At 40.2% G+C, this 12,416-nt stretch overlaps 1 protein-coding gene across 10 annotated transcripts in view; it reads left to right on the forward strand.

Annotated features, from left to right (window-relative positions):
- The first annotated feature begins 11,900 nt into the window (after nt 1–11,900).
- IL1RAP (interleukin 1 receptor accessory protein) overlaps nt 11,901–12,416 on the forward strand; it is a 145,833-nt gene continuing 145,317 nt past the window's right edge. For 4 of the 10 annotated variants that reach the window (XM_063721552.1, XM_054550255.2, XM_054550258.2 and 1 more), the window contains exon 1: nt 12,204–12,382. The gene's annotated coding sequence lies outside the window, so the exon portion shown is untranslated. 10 annotated transcript variants of the gene reach the window in all.

The following is a 12,416-nucleotide window of genomic DNA, read 5'->3' on the forward strand; positions in this document are numbered from 1 at the left end:
AAGATCTTGACTTATTTGCCAAATTGCTTCTTCAAAGAATTGTGTCTAATAACTTTAGCATTATGGAAATGTAACAGTGTACCTGTAATCCCAGAATTGTATTAGTGAAATTAATTTTAATTTTTTTCAATGACACATGTAAAAATGTTCTCCCTTATCTACATTTGCATGTTTTTGATTACTGGCACAATTTTAAAGTTGAATACTGTTCCATGTGTTTTTGGTGTGATGACCTTCCCTTATTTATTCACGGTTTGATTGCATACGTGTGTATTTAATTATTAGAATTTGGATATTTGTCTCATTACATAACAAATATACTGCAATATTGCCTCTATGCATATTTTTAATTTTAGTTATATTTTAGTTTTTATCACATAAAGCTATATGTGCATGTGCATAATCATTAATTACATATTTCTAACTTTTGAAGTGTGGTACTAGATTGTTCCTCCTGCTATATTTTCTATTATTCATTTTTTTAAAGCAAGGTTAACCTGTACGGTTTTTTCAAGGAACCTCAGAATTGACATACGGGAGCTGTGAAATTTACACAATCTGCTGCTCTCCTGAATGGTCACCAAAATGTCAGTCTATGCTATTATGTGGCCAGCTGAACATATTGGCAGAGGAAAATGCATCTTTTGGAAACATAGCGCCAATAAATAAAATGGCCTTCAGGGGCAATGAAAGTGTCTTGGTGTCAGCAGCAGCAATCAAAGCCATATTGGAAGCAACATGGCCAAATAAAGAAAGTAAAGGGTCCTGGCTTCGGTGGGGGGAAAGGCTGAGAAATGCTGTCCCATGAATTTTAAAGGAACAATAAAATTAAGGTCTGTGACCATGAAGGGTCTTTACAGGGACCAGAATGAGTGGTGATATTGAATCTTGAGACCTTGGCCAAATTCCAACATGGGTAATTACATTCGGCCAATTTAAAATTCCCTGCGCAGTTTCTAATGCAGTCCCCTTCTGTGCTTCTCGATGCCAACCTACCGCACGCTGCTGCTCTGCATTGATAAGTAACTGTTGACCTCTAGCCTGAAGGAGGCCTTGAAGCCACCAGGGAAAAATTTATTATAAATGTCATTTCTGTCTTTCACTTCTAAAGAATCCCACTTCCAAACATGTAGGCTATTATAGAAAAGTCTAAGCGTCTTTACGTGTGGTGTATTTGGCATGGGTATTCTTCTACGACCCTACCGCCCACGTTTGGGTTGTTGAGGGAGACACAAAGAACTTTATACCTTATACAATCTGATTTCCAGTCCAGCTCTTCTAGTTCTTATTACCTGTGTGACCTTAAGCAACTCTCCCTTTTCAACTTTCAAGAACCTCTCATGGTTTCAGAAAACAAAACAATTCTTTAACATAGCCAGGCCCCTCATAACCAGCCTGCAATCAGTCTTTCCTACCTTATCTATACCTACTCCCAGGAACTGAGATTCAGTCAAAAAAACTAGACCATTTTCTGTTCCCTTTCTGTGTAAATTCATGCACTTTGCCTATACCCCTGTTGTTTCTGCTGTCTGAGTGACTCACACCTTCCTCTCTTCTAGAAAAATCCTATCTGTCGCTCGATACTGATCCTAAATATCAACTCCATGAAACCTTTCCTTGATTTCTCAGCTGGAAATCGTGTTGTATTCCACAGTATAAATGTGAATGTCTATAGTTGTCATAGCTTTCGTTTTAGAAATTGATCTTTTTAAGTGTACGTTGCATTTCCTGCGGAACACAATACAGGATTTTGCATTTACTGTTTTAAATTCTGAATTGTTTTAATCTTTATTTTCATATAGTAGCCTATCTGAATGTAAAAGCAGGTCTGAAAAAGGAAAGAATATATAGTTCGCTTGAGGCTAATAAGTATACACCAACACAGTCATCTCTTAATTGTTCTTGCCTGTGGGATTTTGGTTATATTCAATAACTATATATGTGCAAGTTTTATCAAATGTACTTTAAATTTCATCACCTCTTGTGACAAAAATTGTGGCATTATTCTCTCTGATAAATATATTTTCTAAATTTTCTTTCTTTATTTATTTGAGACAAGGTCTTACTCTGTTACCCAGGCTAGAGTGCAGTGGCATGATCTTGTCTTACTCCAACCTCTGCCTCCCGGGCTCAAGCGATTCTTGAGCCTCAGGCACCCAAGTAGCTGGGACTACAGGCGTGAGCCACTGTGCCCAACTGATCTTAGAAAGATTGTCCTGTGTATTAGGCCGTTCTTGCATTGTTGTAAAGCAATACCTGAGACTGGGTAATTTATAAGAAAAGAGGTTTAATTGGATCATGGTTCTGCAGGCTGTAAGAGCACGTCATCAGCGCCTGGTTGGCTCCTGGTGAGGACCTCCGGAAGCTTATAGTCATGGAGGAAAGTGAATGGGGAACAGGTACTCCACATGGTGAAAGCAGGAGCAAGCGAGAGGGAGAGAGTGGGGAGGCGGTAGTGGGGACAGAGGTGCCACACACTCTTGAATAACCAGATCTCACTAGAACTCACTATCACAAAGACAGCACCAAGCCATGAGGGATCTGACTCCATGATTCAAACACCTCCCATCAGACCCGACCTCCAGCATTGAGGAATACAAACTCAACATGAAATTTGGGTGGGGAAAAATATTCAAAGTATATCATCCTGGAAGACCACTAAGGAATCAGCAAGTCTAGTCATTCCTTGTATCAAATTTCAGTTTTAAGAGTCATGATAGGGATTGGGGCCTCTATTATTAAATACAAAACTAACCATACAAAAACCTATAAAAGGAAATTTGAAAAACAGAGGTGATTTGGATGTTTAGCAAGGGCTGATGACTACTGTTCTAGGACAATACTGCAGTTCAGACCATTTTAAAGGTTAGGAAGCAGAAGCTCAGAAAGCAGAAATGGTTGTGTTGAGAACAGACAGGGATTGTGCGGCCAAACCTAGACTGGAACTGAGGCCATCTAGACGCAGTTAGGTGAATTACCAATTAGACCCCTTTGTTCTCTACATCTCCACCCCTACTTATCATCTCCGGTGTTCTATATCTGGGCTATCTGACTGGCTATTTTAACTTTTACAGGTTACAATTATAAATATATTACAAACCAGTATGTTAATTATAGATCATCTTAAAAATTCAATGCAGAAGTCTCACTGCTGCTTTTCTTTTGCTGCTTGGAATTCAGTCAGCCAAATTTGCCTCAGGCCCAATAATCTCAAGGTTTACCTCTAGTGCTCTTACTTAATAAAGACAACCTCTCAGTTGAGGGAGCACACGTTCCCCAAAGAGAAGCTATCATTCACCAACAAGCTCATTTTCTAGGCAAGTTATGACTCAATAGCTCATGAGTTTCCAGGAATAGTGTGTGCATGAATAAAAGCTACAAGGGGAAGTATTTAATGCCAACAGGAATAAAGATATTGACTATTATATTAAGTCAAAAGTATGCAGCCTGTAGCAGTATGATTTTCTTGATCTGAATGCTAGTTACATGGTTGCGCTTCCTTTGTTAAAAAGGCATCAAGCTGTATACATATGATTAGTGCAGTTTTATGTATTCATGTTACACCTCAATAAAATGTTTAATTAATATAATAAAAATAATAATAACATAGCACTGCCTTAGTTTGTCATTTAGAACAAGGCAGAGAGTGGAAAGTAATTACAAGAAATTATACCTGACAACCACGTCAAATAATTTAACGTTGTCACACTTTAAAATCGAGTTTTCTGAATTCCTAGCTCTGCAATGTTGGGCAAGCCGTATTACCTTCCAGAGCCTCAGATTTTTCTATATCTCCTAAATAGAAAAAATAAATACTCAGTTCATGAAGATCCTATGGTGATAACATAATATTGGTTAAACAAAAAGCACAGACTTAAAAAGCACCTGTCTCTCAGCAGAAATCAGTAACTCATTTATTTGTTCTAATTTGTTTGTTCAAGCATTCTTTCTGTCAAACACCATTCTGGAACACAAAGGCAAATAGATAAGTTATAGTTTTGCTTTTTGAGTAGCATAACTAATATCTCCCTACGCCCCACCCCTTTTCTTCCAATGCCTGATTCAAGTATAGTTTTCTAAGCACTTCTCCCAATATCTGCCACATGTTCTCTGGTTAGAGTACGAGGATTGACCCTGCTTCACTCTTCCCTCGTCTCGGTGGTGTGAGAAACACCTTCCTCTGGTCTTACATGGAGTACCATACCATCTTTCATAAAGCACACACCACATCATGCTGGAGTTATTTTATTTTTATAACAAATAGTACCTGAATGGATGAATGGATGCATGCTCTTCCCCTGCCCCATTATGTCTCACGCCTTCCTCCTTTGTCACCATAAACCTTAATTCTATCTCTCCTTCTAATCTCTTCTAGTGGTACCCTCTCTCTTTCTTTCCTTGATATGCTCTAAATAGATGTACTCCTTCCGGCCGGGCATGGTGGCTCACAACTGTAATCCCAGCACTTTGGGAGGCCGAGTTGGACAAATCACCTGAGGTCGGGAGTTAGAGACGAGCCTGGCCAACACGGTGAACCCCGTCTCTACTAAAAATACAAAGTTAGCCAGGCATGATGGCAGGCATCTGTAATCCCAGCTACTAGGGAGGCTGAAGAAGGAGAATTGCTTGAACCCAGGAGATGGAGGTTGCAGTGAGCCAAGATCACAGCATTGCACTCCAGCCTGGGCGACAGAGCAAGACTCTGTCAAAAAAAAATACTTCTTCCTCAATACTCCAATATTACTATATTTTAACTTTCTTATTGACCTTAGTGTATCATAGGAAAAGTATGGCCTTTAGAACTCTATTAGACCTGGGGTTTGCTCCTGGCTTTAACATTAACTCGCTGTGTGACCTTAGATAAATCAGCTTCTCTGACTCCATTTTCTCACTGCTAAAAGTAGAGAGACAATTTCTACCTTTTAAGGATATTGTGAGGTTTAGAAGTAATTGATGTTTAAAGGGCTTGTCACATGCTCAATGCCAATTGCTCAATGAAGAGGAAATATTATTTCAACCTTGTATTGACAACCATGTAGACATTTTGTCTTCTTCTCTTCTGGCCTATAATGAAGGAACTGTGTCTACTGTAACTCAGCAATGCTCACATTGCCCATATAGAGCAAATGTTCAACACATTTTAAAAGATGTATGAATAAAAGATAAAATAAATTTCTCAATGTTGGTGGCAGAGAAAAAATATCATACAAAGTCTCTGCATCTCATATGAGTGCTTGAAAATTATTCTCCAAAGGTGAATAATATAAGTGCCTCTCTGCTAGAGGATCAGTCTTCCTGTTGCTGCACAAAAAAATAGAACTGAATGGCACAGTTCACTCATACTGCTGTGAGAACAAGCACATATTAGCACAATTTTAACTGGCACCAATTGGTTGTTATTCACCAGATTGTGACCAATTTAGATTAGGTCTGCCCTTAAATACTGTAGTGGTTTAGCTTATGGAATAATACAGCTGATAGTATCTATATGAAGAACACTCTTTCCATTTAGATCAGATGTTGGAGGCTAGAAGCTGATAAATGTCTTAACTACTTACAAGGCCAAGTTAGAACTATAAAGGTAAGTTTCCCTTTTTGCATGCAAAGTTCTTGCCTTTGAATTTCCTGATGTAGTGAAGTGTCAACAATGCATAATAACCATCCTCCAAGACTTTATTAAAATCCTGACCTTTGCTTCAAAGCTTCTGTTTGGAAGAAGAAAAGCAAGGAAAGAAAAGTAGGTCCTTTCTAACAGCCTCCAGGAGCTTTAGGCCATGGGCCAAGAAGACAGGCTGTCTTTTGGAAAACATGCCTTTGCCTGTCACCTTCACTAATATTGCCCTTTGGTGGCACTGGAGGAGCATCACCAAGAAGTCAGACATTAAAGGAGAAGCAACTCAGAGAAAAGGATTCTGATTCTGCTACTACAAGTATCTACTGACCTCTGAGAACTGCGAAACTCTCAGAACATATTAACTTTATCCAAAGCCCTGCACTAAGTGATTTGACCAAACTCTAGCATAGCTTCTAGCAGCATGAGGTCATGTCCCTAGGACGACCCCAGCTCCCTATTAAAATGCCTACTTGAGAAAGCTCAACTCTCCTAGGAGCTTGCTGTTTGCTTTAGCCAATACCTGATGATAGGCTCTTGACCTCCTCTTCTTAGAGAATCAACTTAGAAAGGCTTACTTTTGTGAATGCTTATATTTTACAACTCAGTAGTGTCTCTCTCAGGGACCTGTGCGCCATTCCTTTAAATGTAATAACCGGGAAGGATAGGGCTTCTGTCTCCCAATCTCTGTGGGAGAACAGAATTCTAACTTCAATAACTGCCAGCCAGCAGTCACAGTTAGCACAGCTAGCCATTTGCACTGATCAAACCCTTAGTAATATTTCACTTCTCAGGCTCTACTGAGATCCTGCTCTGCTACCTCCCTCATTCTCCATTTAAAAGGCCAAACAACCTCTACACAAATAGGAATGAAGCTCAGCTGTTTCCTCTGCTATCAAGAGTTACTAAATAAAATCTGTTTTCTGGCTTTAACTAACGTCAGGCAGTGTTTCTCTTTGACACCTCCACACGGAAGTAGTGCCCTGTGATGGGAGTCAGCTTCATCCCTATGCAGATAAATAGAGATTGGAGGGGATCCAGAAGTTCCCCTTTCCCCTCTTTTCTTTCAGGACTGCATGTAACCCAGGTAGTGAGGCTGAGGGATAGAAATGAGTGAAGCTGGCTAGGCACGGTGGCTCACGCCTGTAATCCCAGCACTTTGGGAGGCCGAGGTGGGTGGATCACCTGATGTCAGGAATTCGAGACCAGCCTGGCCAACATGGTGAAACCCCGTCTCTACTAAAAATAGAAAAATTAGCTGGGAGTGGTGGTGAGCACCTGTAGTCCCAGGTACTCTGGAGGCTGAGGGAGGAGAATCACTTGAACCTGGGAAGTGCAGGTTGCAGTGAGCCAAGATCACGCCACTGCACTCCAGCCTGGGCGACAGAGCGAGACTCAGTCTAAAAAAAAAAAAAAAAAAGCGAAAAAGGAAAAGAAAAGAAATGAGTGAAGCCTCCCACTGCACAGCCAAATTTCCAATTTCCTCTTCCAAACGACTTGAATTTCAATAGTTGGGTATATGTGTTTGAACAAATTAGCATATCTCTCCAACAAGGTAGAGTTGAGCTCTTAGTAATCAACACCTTATCATTACTGTTTAATCTGCTTATTTCCCTACACCTAGCCAAACCAAACTGAAGGAAGAGAGGCTTTTATCAGAAACAGATGCAATAAAAAGGAGGAGGGATACCTGACTTGGAAACCCAGGGCACCACAGAGCAAGAGGGGGCAGGCATAACTAAGTGCTGCAAGGAGAAATGTGAACAGCCAGAGAACAGGTACAGGGGTCAGCTGGGGATGGAGGAAAAAACAGCTGAGGGGTATAAAAGATGGAAACATAAAAGGGTTTGGAAGGTGATATAATTACTTTTCCCTTTTATCACTTTTTATTTTTTTCTCTTGGCTCCTGCCCTTCACCTTCCTTCCAAAAGCTTAAAATAAAATGTCTCTATAATGTGCTTTCTTTACTCTGTACCCAGCCAAATATATACATATATATATATACGTATATATGTATATATACGTATATATATACATGTATATATATACGTATATATATACATGTATATATATACATGTATGTAGACACAAACACATACACACATACACATATATATATATGTATAATTTGTTGTTTTAGTTTTTGTCTTCCAATGATTCTGGTCTCCCAAAAAAATGTAAATCAAAGGAAGGGGGCAATATATCCGTCACTTAATATCTTTGTATCAAAGTTTAACCATGAGAGTTTTGGACTGAATTTGTAACTCAGCAAATGTTTATTAAATGAGTACTATGTGCAAAATATTGTCTGTTTGCCAGGGAAACATAATATTACCCTCCTGGAGTTAGCGTTCTAGTGAAAAAAGCATTCAATAAGTAAATTAATTAAAATGTTACGTAATGTATTATCGGACTTGGTTGTCAGGAAAGGCTTTGTTGGGAAGGTAATAGTGGAGTAGGGACATTAATGAAGATGTGAGTAAGAGGAGAGAGCAAGCAACAGGGGAACAGTGGTCCAGCAAGGGGGAACAGCAAGTGCAAACACCCTAGTATGGGAACATGTTAGTGTGTTTGGTCGACAGCAAGGAGCATGCTATGGGAGATTTAAAGAAGCAACTCAGTGCTGGATCATGTAGGGCCACGCAAGGACTCTTAGGCCACAATGACTACAGAAATTTATCAGATGATGATGAGAAATCACTGAGTATTTGAAAGCAGAGCATGACATATTTCTTGTAAAAGATTAATGAATATTTATATTGCATTTGTATGTGCCAATCCCCATTCCAAGTGTTTTACTTATATAATCTCATTTAATTTAAAAACAGCACTATATTGTATATTATTGTCATTGTTATTCATATTTTTCAGAGAATAAAACTGTGAAAAAAAGAAATTAAGTAACTTGACCATATTATGTTAACTTGAACCCAGGTGGTCTGGCTTCAGATTCCTTGACCTCAATCACTAGCCTGTATTTATTCTATTTTCATTTATAAGGGTCTCTGAAGTAAGGGCAATAGACTCTTTGGGTAAGAGTTTAAGCAGGGACACCAGTGAGGGGAGAGATGGCAGTGACTTGAACCATGGTGGTTGTGATGCAGAAGAGGAATAGTGTGGTTGGATTTGAGATGTGTTTTGAATGCAGAGGAAGCCGAAGGTTTGTGGATATAATGTATACAGGCAATGAGAGAGAGTGATAACTCCAACTTTTTGACCTGAGCAACTGGGTAAAAAACAGTGTTTCTTACAAAGCTCTGGTTTGGTGTGGGGTAGAAATAAAGTTTGAATTTCAACATGTAAAGTTTGAGATGTTTTTAAAACATCCAAGAAGGAGATATGAAGGAGGTAATATGGTATACAAAGTCTGGGGTTTGGGCTGTAGGTTTATATTTGCAAATTATTATCATATTGATATTTTAGAAGGCTGTGTGTCTGTCTGAGTTCCCCTAGGTAGAGAATATAACCACTTCAAGGATTGAGCTCTAGGACACTGGAACCTTCAGAGATCACGAAGAGGTAGAGGATTCAATAAGAATCTGATAAAGAACAGCAGATGAAATACATGAAAAACAGAGTCAAGTATGAGAGAGTGTGAAAGAGCAACAGATTAACTGTGTCTAATGCTGCTAATACATGTACAATGAAGACAGAGAATTCACCACCACACTGGCAAAGTGAAGATTATTGCAGATGCTGACTGTGGAGTGGTAGAGACAAAAGTCTGAATGGATTGGGTTCCAGAGACTAGCAAACTCCTGATGCCTCTTATAGCTACAGCAAGATAATTAAAGATAACCTAAAAAAAAGGTAGAGGGTAAAAGCTGGGAGAAGAAGAGAATAATAATACCTTTCCAAATACTTCAATCAATTGCAAAGTATTTTATTGTGCATCTTCTACACATCCAGCAGTATTAGTCACTAACATCAATGAATTTGTAGCTTCATTTATTCATTTAGGCAACTATTATTCATCAAATGTTTAGTATGTGATGGATATTTAATGGGTATAGCTTTAAGATATTTTTCTCAATTGTTAGAATAACATTTTTTCATTTTTAATTATCATGGGTACATAATAGGTGTATATATGTATGGGTGACATGTGATGTTTTGATACATGCATACAATATATAATAATCATATCAGGGTAATGACAACAGGGTATCATCACCTCGACCATTTGTCACTTCTTTGAGGAACATTCCAATTTCGCTCTTACTTATTTTAAAATGCATAATTAATTATTGTTGACTGTAGTCACTCTGTTGTGCTATCAAATGCCAGGTCTTATTCATTCCAGCTAATTATGTTTTTGCAACCGTCAACCACCCCGCTTCCCCACAACTCCCTTGCCTCTGCTACTCTTCTCAGCCTCTGGTAACCATCATTCTCTCATATCTCAGTTCAATTGTTTAATTTTTAGCTCCCACGTGTGAGTGAGAATTTGCAAAATTTGTCTTTCTGTGCTTGGTTTATTTCACTTAAATGTAAAAGGAAAAAGAGATGTTTCTATTTCTGTAATCCTAACATATCAACATTTTTTCACATTCCTTTCAATTGGTGTTCATCTCTCCACAACTTTTACTCAACCTTATTATTTTGTAAGCCTTTTTCTTTGTAGACATATTTCCATAATATGATACTTACGATGCAAATATTTTATTGTGTGAGTAGACAGCATTGGTTAACTCATCATTTTCATTTCCAACCATTTATATTGTGTTCAAACTACAATATACTATGAATATTTGTCTATATGATTATTCGTCTTAATGTTATCTTCCTTAAGCTATGAGTAGCCCTTCAATATCCAGGACTACATCTGGTTCAATTCTGAATTACTAGCATCTGTTTGGCTTCTAGGTAGTACATGAGACTGAGTAGCGGCTGAGAGCATGAACGTCGAGTGTCTCTAGTCTCATTTTGTATTCTCCACTTGTAGGCCTGTAACCTTGGTCAAGTTATTTAAATTCCCTTTATCTCCTTTATGAACTGGAGATAATAATAGCACCCTCTAGTTTGTATTGATGGTTACATGAGTTAATATACACAAAGTCCTTATGATTGCACCTTTTTATTTTGTAAGCACTGTGTACAAAGCTTAAGTGTACTACATATATAAAAAGTCTGTGTCCAGAATATGTTTAAGGAATGAATAATAAATCAGAAAAAGTTTTATTGTTGCTTCATACAGGTAACATTTTAAATTCTTTTGGATTATTTTCTCTTTGGTTCAGTGACAATGTTGCGAGCAGGTGCTGGGTCCCAGGTATCCAGAGATAAATAAAAATTTTGAGCAATTAATTTTCATAAGTGATATCAAGAAGTAAAGTATCATGAACATTTCTATGGCTCCAGTTACACGGATATTTCACCTTAGGAACTGAAGATCCGCCAGGGCAGAGGCAGCCTCTGAGTTTTGTACTGCTGTGCATCTTTAGCAGCACGGGCATCTGCTGGTTTCATTTCCTTCCCAATCACCTGGGCCCTTTTCTTATTTCACATATTTTTTCTCCTTTTCCTTAAATGCTTTATCTGAATCTTGATTCTTGAAAATAAATTAGTAAGATTCAGTTAGGTAGGAGGAGGAGAAAAGAAGATGTGATGAGCAAGGTATGTGCGAAGACTCGTCAGTGTGGTAGGTGGCTTTGGTTAGGGGGTTTCAGAAATGGGGACAGGTCATGAAGGGCCTTGCTAGTCAGGGAAAATCATGAGGCACTAGCAGTAGGAACACAGCAGAAGGTGCTTGAACAAGAGAGATGACTTAATGAAAGCCTTTATAACGCTTCTCGGGATATATTACAGACTACCATCTAGAGTGGCAGAGGGCAGCTGAAGGAAGCCTCTTGCAAAAACTTGGGGAAATGGAAATGAAGGAAGGGAAATATTTGTTTTGAGATTATTTCCTTCTGTGTAACCTATTAGTTCTTTTATTCGTTCACCATACATGTATTGAGTGCCTACTTTGTGCCAGGCACTGTGCTAGGCAATGGGTATATTACCAGTGGACAATATAGATTTAGTCTTGCTGTCATGTCCTGTTGCTTGCTCATATGAATGTCAGTTCAAGACAGCAAGAGCTCAGGACTGCGGAGATCGCATCTACATCCTGTCGCGTTCTGTGCCGGCACAGGGTGGTTGCGAAAATCGTGTAGTCTGAATCGAGTCAAGGCCTTGCAGCATGATTGCTAAATACGTCGAGACAGGAAGAAAGGGCAGGGTGGCACCGATCTCAACTGCGGGAGCACGATCTTGCAGTGAGCGCATGTGTGCGCCTCGGTGTGTAGTGAGGGGCGTAGCTTCCCACAGCGCCTGGCAGCGTGTCAAGCTGCGCTACAGGACTAACCCTCTCCTTTCCCAGCGCGCTCAAGCCCGCACAGGCGGTGGCAGGGAGCCGAAGGGGCCGAGCGCAGCCTTGCATCCGTCCGCAGGCGGGCCCGGCGCCGCTCCTCCTGGCGGCGGGCGGGACAGTGCAGGACGCCGCCCCGCGGCCGCAGCTCCTAGAAGCCCAGAGCGCCGGTGGATCGCGAGCCAAGGCGGCGGGTGGAGCCTGAGCCGTGAGGCCGTGGCCAATCGCGCCGCTCCGGGGGAGGAGCCCCAAAGGGGGAAAAGAAAGTGCGGCGGAAAGTAAGAGGCTCATTGGGGAAGACTGCCGGGATCCAGGTCTCCGGGGTCCGCTTTGGCCAGAGGCGCGGAAAGAAGCAGTGCTCGGCGACACTGCACCCATCCCGGCTGCTTTTGCTGCGCCCTCTCAGCTTCCCAAGAAAGGTGAGTCTCGCGCCGCCGTGAGGGCTCAGAAGTC

This window comes from Pongo abelii, chromosome 2 (genome assembly GCF_028885655.2).
Source record: "Pongo abelii isolate AG06213 chromosome 2, NHGRI_mPonAbe1-v2.0_pri, whole genome shotgun sequence".
NCBI classification, from domain to species: Eukaryota; Metazoa; Chordata; class Mammalia; order Primates; family Hominidae; genus Pongo; species Pongo abelii.